Source organism: Podarcis cretensis (assembly GCF_951804945.1).
Source record: "Podarcis cretensis genome assembly, chromosome: 17".
Lineage (NCBI taxonomy): Eukaryota > Metazoa > Chordata > Lepidosauria > Squamata > Lacertidae > Podarcis > Podarcis cretensis.
Genome location: NC_137187.1, coordinates 28,017,505 through 28,026,526, shown reverse-complemented (window position 1 = coordinate 28,026,526; position 9,022 = coordinate 28,017,505). Strand labels below are relative to the sequence as shown.

Sequence of the window (9,022 nt, the reverse complement as noted above, 5' to 3'; positions counted from 1 at the left end):
TGCAGCAAGAGGTTGCTTTCATCATCAATTTTGCTTGTTGGCTCAGAATGCTTTGTGGATAATTTCCCAGCATGCTTCACAAAAGGATAGCTTATTACCAAGGCAATGGCCCACAGCATGCTGGGACACATTTTATGATGTGCATGAATGTGCTGGCTAGGATAGGAAATGATTCTGACGGAATACCACCAGTGGCAGGCTAAAAGCATGGCTCTCATAAAATAACAAAATACAGTCAAACCTCCTTTGTTGAACTTGTTATGTACTGAAGTTTTCACCCTGGGCCAGCAGGGGGATACTGTAGATAGTTCAGGTCCACATATGCAAATAAGGGATCAAAAGTGATGTTCAGGGATTGGATAGTTACAGAAAATGGTTACTGTTGCGTTCTAGCGGAGCCCTCTATAAGCAGGCTGGCTGAACCCTTCAGTTCAGTTCAGTTCAGTTCTGGCCTGTGAATAAACAAGAGCTGTTTGAAGAATTGCTGTGTTGTCTGATATGTTCACCCACAACTTAACAGAACTTAATCCTTTTCGGAAGCCCAATGTTTGACAACCGAGGCACGGCTTCCGATTGGCTGCAGGAGCTTCCTGCAGTCAAGCGGAAGCTGCATTGGACGTTCAGCTTCCAAAAAATGTTCAAAAACCAGAACACTTACTTCTGGGTTTTCGGCATTTGGGAGCCAAAATGTACGGCAGCGGAGGCGTTCAGGAGCCGAGGTTTGACTGTATAACCTAGCCTTCTCTTCTAGCAAGTAGTGTTGCACTCAATGAAGTGAGATCGGTTCTGCCTACGTGAAAAAGCCACATCCACATATTTTTATTTATCGTGCCCTGTCTCTCAGCCCTTGTTTTCTTTCTCTTGGTTGCGTAGTTTCGTTGTTTGTGAATGAAACACAACATGTGAGAATTTCCTCTTTTGTTTTGCTTGCACCATCATATCATTTGAGATTCACATGAGCGCAGATATATTTTAAAAAATAAAATAGAGAGAAATAACTAAATAACTCCTAATGCAGCAAACGCCAGGAAGTAACTCTGTGAATCTGATCCAGAACTCAAACGATCAGATGATTTGAACAGGTCCCATTGTAAAATCTGCCCCATCCCTAATCCTCTTAAGTCGCTGTGGGTTTATATCTCTTTCTTCATCAGCTTCAGTGAATGGCAGCTTTTTGTGGACAGGGGGCTTGTAAAATAAGTCTTGCCTTCTGCCAGCTGAGAACCGACGGCTGACTTTTGGATTAGGAAAGCTGTCTTAGGCCTCAGAAATTCTCTCTGATCTCTGACATTCTTCCTTCAGGAAGTTTCTTTCTTAGATTGGGTTTCACCAAAGGAGGAAATATTATGTTCTACCCATTTAATTGGTATTTAGGATCTTAATTACCACACCTGTTTGCATTTAACTGCCTTTTGCAATAAGCTTGCATGATACCCAGTTTGGAAGGAAAACCCTCTTACTTCTCATCTGAAGATGTGCTGTGGTACCTTTTCCTATAATCACTTCTTTGTCATCCTAATTTTCTGTTAATGGACTGCAATATGTGCTAGGCCACAAGCCATTCTTTATCTGGTGCTGCTATGGTCCCAGGTTGCCATCTGTGCTGCTGATTTTTTTTTTTTTTTTACATTTATAAACACTCCTATCGGAATTTTGGACTTTATACTGGCAAACAGCTGGATGCTGATGAAAGTTTTGCATTCTGTATTGCGTTTTACAGTTCAGTGTTCAATTGGATCTGGATTCTGGTGTTGCTAAAAGGGGAGTTAATCCTCCCCCATGTCATTTTCCTTTAAAAAAATCAATCAATCAATTTTATTAACAGTTTTCAACCTAATATACCATCAAATTCCAACTAAACTAAAAAGAAAATAGAAGACAGTATATCAACCAGAAAGGAAACTAAAGAGCAAAAGAAGATAAAACACATTAATAATCCTCATATAATCCTCATAATACACAAAATTATAAATATGCTTCCATTTTGCTGTCTGTCAGTTGTGTATATAACCATTATTCTAAGTATTTAACATATATACTCCTGGTCCCAGCCCCTTCTGCCATTTTCCTGGTGCAAATTAAGAAAAACACCTTGGGGCAAACAGCAGCTTCAGGAAGATTTACACAAAGAAAACTGGGGAGGCTTAATCCCTTCACCAGAGGCCCGGATATAATTCTCCACCCTGCCTTTAAAGGAGCCAGAGGTCCAATTGTGGACTTGCAAGGTTGCAACTCGTTGAGCCGTTTGGTGCACCTAGCCGGTGGCTTTCACGGGCACCATTTTGCCTAAACCAGAAAACCAGGAAGGAGGACAAAGTCATTGACTTGAAAAAGCAGTTAATTCTGCTTTGCAGGGCTGTCCCGAGCGTGTTTAGGATTACAGCCTTCAAAAGACAAAGGGAAGTTTTTAAGCGAATGTCATGACAGGCCGTCTGCCTTGAGAAATGTAATGATCTCATGGCGGACCCTTTGCTGACCCTGCGAGCTGACAGTAAAGAAGCTGACCTTGTAATGACTCTGCCTCGCTGCAGCTTATAAAGAGGAGACATTCACGAGAGTCTTTAACAACATGCTCCAATGTCTGTCCTCTTCTCAGACTATTGACCTCATTCGGAATTAATAAAATGCTCCCAGTGGCTGATAAATCACAGCTGACTCTTATCACAGCAGCCAGTTCAGAGCACAGATTTGTGCATTTCTAAAACTTTGGTTTTGCTTTCCTCAAAAATAACCATCAAACTGTACGTATATATACCCGCACTAGAGAACACCAAAGTTTTCTTTTGGAAAACAGTGTAGCTGTTGCACCCGGTTTCGCCTTGCTCAAGAGCTTTTGATGCAACAGACGCAGCTGCTACCATAAGAGAAAGGGGGAAGATGTTCAGCGGTTCCCTCTTTGGCCCCTTGAACCCCTGAAAATGCGACAATTCACCTTGGAAGGGCTGAATAGCTTCTCCTCTGAACATTCAGAGGGATGGTTCAGAGGAATTTCTTTGGAGGAGCCCCGAGGTCTCTGGGGCGGAAACTCTGGCGTATAAAGTATTGCAGCACAGTCTATAGAGTCGCCATAGCTATAAATTAGTAGCAAAGTGGTTGGGGGAACAAAAGGAATTGGGGAGGACAGAATGTACTGCTCTTTTTGCGGACAAACCAGACCCATAAGATTATGTTTTATCTAGCTTGTTTTCTAATTGTGGTTTTTGTGGAATGAGCTGGATCCCACATGACTTGAGTGACAGGGTGGCTTAGTATAACGAAAGTCAATGGAGAATTGTCAGATAGCAGGGGACTGTCAACTCTGTTGTTAAGGTGTTGAGTTAGATTATGAACGGGCAGGAGCCTGTCTTTTCTGTGATATTATTTGCTGCTACTAATAATAAGAGTAAACTTAAAAATAATAATTGTTTCATAAAAGATATTCAATTTATATAGGCTATTGCGATGAACAATGCTCTTGGTTTTAAAACTATTTTGAGTGGTGTCTCACGTTTTATTGTACTGTTGTATGGACAGGTGATGGCCTTTGGCTAAGCAATAAAGATCTGGATTTCACTTTTTGTCCACTCCCATCCCCTTATAAAGCTGTGTGTCTGGATTGTAATGTTAAGTGGTTATTCTGATGGATGAAATAGTAGTAGTAGTAGTAGTAATAATAATAATAATAATAATAATAATAATAATAATAATATATGTTTGAGTTGCTGCTTTTCTACTGAAGTACACAAGGTCTGATCATGTGATAAAAAGCATATTAAAAATCTTTAAAAAAATAAATATATGAATCTGTTATTGTCAGTCAGCCTAATCACATACCCTGTTTTACACGTCAGCGTGGGACAGGCCGTTACAGAGCCATAGCTGTCAACCTACCCTTATTTGGCGGGAATCTCCCTTATTCCAGCGCCGTTTCCTGCTGCTATCCCGGATTGTTGATATCCCGTAAATTTCTCTGATTTCAAAGGAAGCAGCTCCTCTCCCTGCTGGCTGGCCAGGGAGGCTCATCAACTGCGTTGCTCACCAATAAGGAGTCTGAGAACGACTGGGGAGTGGAGCTTGCATGTCTTGTGCCAATCAAATTGGCCGCGTTGCCTGGGGACTCGCCTTTGCTTCAGCGCTTCCCAACGGAGAGGTGACAGTGTGGTTTTCCTTGCTGCTGTATCCCTTTGCCGGGTTGCCGCGCTGTGGGAACCACCGCTTGAGGCTTCGTTTGGCTGCTGGCTGGGCTTTCTGCCTTTGGGCCTTTGGCTCAGAGGGGCTCTACTCTGTGTGTGTGTGTGTGTGTGTGTGTGTGTGAGAGAGAGAGAGAGAGAGAGAGAGAGAGAGAGAATGTGTCACTTACGCTGATAGTAGGAATGTTGTAGCTTCACACTTACCTTCACCCAATGTGTAATTAAGTTGGTTGGACAGTGTTCTCGAAGCTACCAGCATGAGTTTGACCAAAATGCGGGAGGCAGTGGAAGATAGGAGTGCCTGGGACAGGTGAGGCTGCTGATCCCTTATTTTCAAATCTGAAAGTTGACAGCTATGTACAGAGCTAATGCACATAGCATACAGCAATGGCTCCAGAGCCTTTGGTTGCGTACGCACCATGCATTTAAAGAACATGACTCTCCTCAAATAATCTTGGGGACTGTAATTTACCCCTCACAGCTCTACAATTGCCAGCAGCCTTAACAAGTTACAATCCCCGGGATTCTTTGGATTAAAACATGGGTAGGCAAACTAAGGCCTGGGGGCCGGATCTGGCCCAATTGCCTTCTAAATCCGGCCCGCGGATGGTCAGTGTGTTTTTACACGAGTAGAATGTGTCCTTTTATTTAAAATGCATCTCTGGGTTATTTGTGGGGCATAGGAATTCATTCATTCCCCCCCCCTCCATATAGTCCAGCCCCCTACAAGGTCTGAGGGACAGTGGACCGGCCCCCTGCTGAAAACGTTTGCTGACCCCTGGGTTAAAATGTGCTTGAAGTGTATGGTACATATGCAGGCTTGGCCAATATGTCACAGGTAATGATCCTTGGTGTAAAGAGAGATATTTGGCACGTGCATAAGAGTGGCTTGTCTTTTCACCAATGAATGGCATCTGTGTGTGTGTTGTACTGGTTGCATGTGCACGATGCCAGCTTTCATGGCCAACTTGGGTTTATTGGTGCATGCAACTGCTGGTCTATGTTTTAGCGTTTGGGAAGCGTTCATGGAATCAGGTTTATCATCCAGAGCGCTATGTTACAACCATGGCATTCGGAAAATGCTTCTGAGCTCTGCAGGAGTTCCTGCTAACCCTGTAGAGGTTTTGGATTAAAGTCATAAGCGTAGAGACTTCAAACTTTTGCTTTCCCCAAAGGAGGAGTTGCTTTTCACTGCACCTTTAAGTTTTATTTCAAAACCACTCACTGTCTAAAAGCAACGGGCTGACATTTCCATATGCCTTTATCTGCAATGTGTTTTCATTTTCTTAATACTATTACCACATCTAATATTCCTGTGTGATACATTGTGATGTGTTGCACATGTATGCTTTTGCTTCCTTACATTATCTCTGTAAGCTATCCTGCATACCCATGTATATATATCTTATAAAAATAATCCTATAATGTTGAGATATTGCAGGTACTCAGAATTTGTAGTGTCCGGAAACAATTGAAGATGTTCTTGTTTCGACAAGCTTTTCCAGCTGGATGAAGAATTGTTAGGTCTCTCTGCCTAGGGTGTTTCCCTTTCTTGCTTCTAGTTGTTTTATTGTACGGTTGTAAACTGCCTTGAAATTTATATGCAAGGATATTCCAAAAATAATAAGAAGAATGTAGACCGTTGTTTGCATGCCCAGGCGCAGTCCCCCCCCCCTTACCCTGGGAGCCAGACCTCAAGGGCAAAGGAGTAGACCCAACAACATATTTTGGGATTAAAATGGCCCCAACTTTATTAAATTTCAGATGTAGGAAACCTTGGCATAGGCATGTATCCTTCTCAGCCCCAGTTGGGGGTCTGAGGCATGGCAGGTCAAATAAGAATTTGAGACCACTGCAAAATGTGCATTTACACAGCTGGTCCCTTCCTGTGATGCTGGGGGGAGCTCTGTGGCCCATTTGCCATGCGCTTGTGGACGGAGACTCCCCTCAATACCCCTCTAATGGGGAACCCTGCTATTGCAGGGTGAGTCACCCCTTCACCCCTTCTGCAGTTGTTAGACTAAAGCAGGGGTTGGCAAGGTTTACCTTGCCTGGGCCGGTTCACTCCAGTGAATATCCCGTGATTACCTGCGTCTGCACAGTTGTGATTTCCGGCGTCTGCACAGACGCGATTTCCGGTGCCATGGAAGCGATTCCCCACTCCGCACTGCACCAGTTTAGCACAGGACACAAGGACTCGCCAAGCAGGCAACTTGGTTCGGGAGTGGCTCGTAGGCCAGTTAAACAACCCCCATGGGTCTTAGTTTGCGTACTCCTGGACTAAAGGATTCCGCCCAGGACCTAAAACCACCACCCGAAACCACGGAATCGCAGTCTCGCTACCAAGACTACCTACAGCTGAATCCACTCTTCAAGGCTCTGCTTCACATCTCTCAACTGACATTCATTCCCTGTAGGTGTAAGATGCACTCGGTCAGTTCTGAAAAGGTCCAGTTTGTCAGATTTAATTTCTGGATGTTTTATCATTCAGCCACCAAGACGCAGGGTCGCATTGCGTATAGCCCTGTTGATTTTTACTAGGGCGTAGCTGAGGCGAGAAGGCTTGAAAGCTCCTTTCCATTTTAGATGCAGAAGGAGCTCAGACTAGAAGATGGTGGTATCGGGGGGGAAATTGTCCTAATTGTTTCAATATCTGCAACTGCTGCCATGATTAGATGCTCTTTTGGGTGACCAGGTCATTCTCGCCCAGGTGAATCAGCAAGGCGTCTGGGGGACCGTGAGAAGTGTTTTTGCGTTGTAACTTTGGCATGAGGGCTTCCCAATGCATCCCTCATTTGCCCAACCAGAATAAGCGGACTCTGAGGTGGATGCTCAGATACTCACCCCAATGATTCACAGCTGTGTGGATGCCTGCCCAGTGCATAACACTGTGGCCAAGGATCCATATGTGCTTGCTGGGGGTACCACCAGTGTTGAAGCAATGATTCAACATCAACTTCGTTGGACTGGTCATGTTGTGCAGATGCCTGATTCTTGTCTTCCAAAGCAACAACTCTATTCCGAACTTAAAAATGGAAAGCGTAATGCTGGTCAACAAAAGAGGTTTAAAGACTGTCTCAAGGCAAATCTAAAAAATTGTAGTATAAACACTGACAACTGGAAAACACTGGCCTGCGAGTGCTGCAATTGGAGAACAGCCTTTACAAAAGGTGTCATGGGCTTTGAAGACACTCGAACTCAGGACGCAAGGGAGAAATGTGTTAAGAGGAAGGCATGCTTGGCAAATCCACACTGTGATCCACTCCTGCCCGGAAACTAACATGTCCACTGTGGAAGGACGTATGGATCCAGAATTGGCCTTCACAGTCACTTATGGACTCATTCTTAAAACCGTGTTTATGGAAGACAATCTTACTCAGCTACGAGTGATCGCCAAAGAAGACCTGTGAAAGGAAGAGTTACAGGGACTCATCAGTGATTGCCGACCAGGCGAACGTACACCTTGGAATGCCAGTGGCCCATGGCCTTGTTTGTCAGGGAACATGCCCCAGGCATTGCAGCCCCAATGTGGAATGAGTGCCCTGAGAAGCGGCTGGGATTGCCTCCGCAAACCGAAATAACCTTTCTCAATACGGCAGTGAACTGATGCCTGGACAGAGGGCGGCCGTTACTATGAATAAGGAGGTGGCCACCAAGGTCAGGCCGGACCCTCAAGAACCTACGGGTGTTGCAGACTGGGCAACAGTCACACTAAGATGCCAGTGAATATTCATGAGGATTTTTTAAAAAATAAAATAAAAATGCAAAGCTGATATAGAAATGTGGAGAACTGTAAGGTGGGGTGGGGGTGAATGAGAAACTGAAAGAAATCAAAATTGACAGATTCACCCATTCCCATACACAAATCATAATCTGGTAATTGTGTGATGTCACGCAATTTATATGAGACTTTTGAGCACTTTCCTACAAGGACATAATCCCTGTGTCTTGAAAATCTGAATTACCGGGCCTGGATTGCTCAGTTGGTTAGAGCGTGGCGCTGATAATTTCAAGGTTGCAGGTTTGATCCCTAAATGGCAGAGCTACATATTCCATGGGGTTGGGATCCCTTCCAACACTACAATTCTATGAATATTCAGTAGCCCTCTTTTATTTTTCTGTATTAGTGCCCCATTCAGGAATTTGGGTCTCTGGCAACATCCTTTCCTGGCTGCGGCCTCCCGAGAGCCCCCAAGACAACACTTCCATGGTGCCTGGTTCATGTGTGCTCTTGAGGCTCATTCCCCAATTTCGTGTCACAAAGGCCCTTGTTTCATGAAGAAGGTGAACCTTCGAGATGCTGTCAGATCCCTTTCTAACAGCACTCCATCTAGTCACACCAGCTGACAACTTGGGGGCCAGGACTTTGGCCAAGTGCATAGAAATCCACCCAATTCACTTCTAATTACTAGGGGTGATTTTAACAATGCAAAGTCGAGGTCATAAAGTACTGTAAGCAGGATAGCACTCGTCACTATCAGTTCGTGAAATGAAAGATCTTTCTTCCGCACCGCCCGCGCATGGATCATAAAGAACCTTTGCAGCTCTAGGTGTTACAGAAAAGCCTATTTCAGCTTGGCGGGCCATGTGTTTTCAGCCAGCCAAACCACTGTAGGCTCCGAAGATGAGCTAGCAATATTGCTTCAAGGCAGACAATGCAACACAGCAACACCTTTAATTGCAGATGGTGCTTTATAATACTTTAGCAAAGATATGGATTGAAGATTTTCCATGGTGTAGGTTGATATCAATAATATTCCCCTCCATAGCCCATGAGTGTTTGTTGACATATATATTCTACCATGCAGTGCAAAGAGTTTTCTGTATAAACACAGAGCATCCCCCAAAATCTT

General features: G+C 44.2%; 1 protein-coding gene across 1 annotated transcript in view; it reads left to right on the top strand.

Moving 5' to 3' along the window:
• SAXO1 (stabilizer of axonemal microtubules 1) overlaps positions 1–9,022 on the top strand; it is a 31,351-nt gene that overhangs the window by 8,308 nt on the left and 14,021 nt on the right. The window lies entirely within an intron of this gene.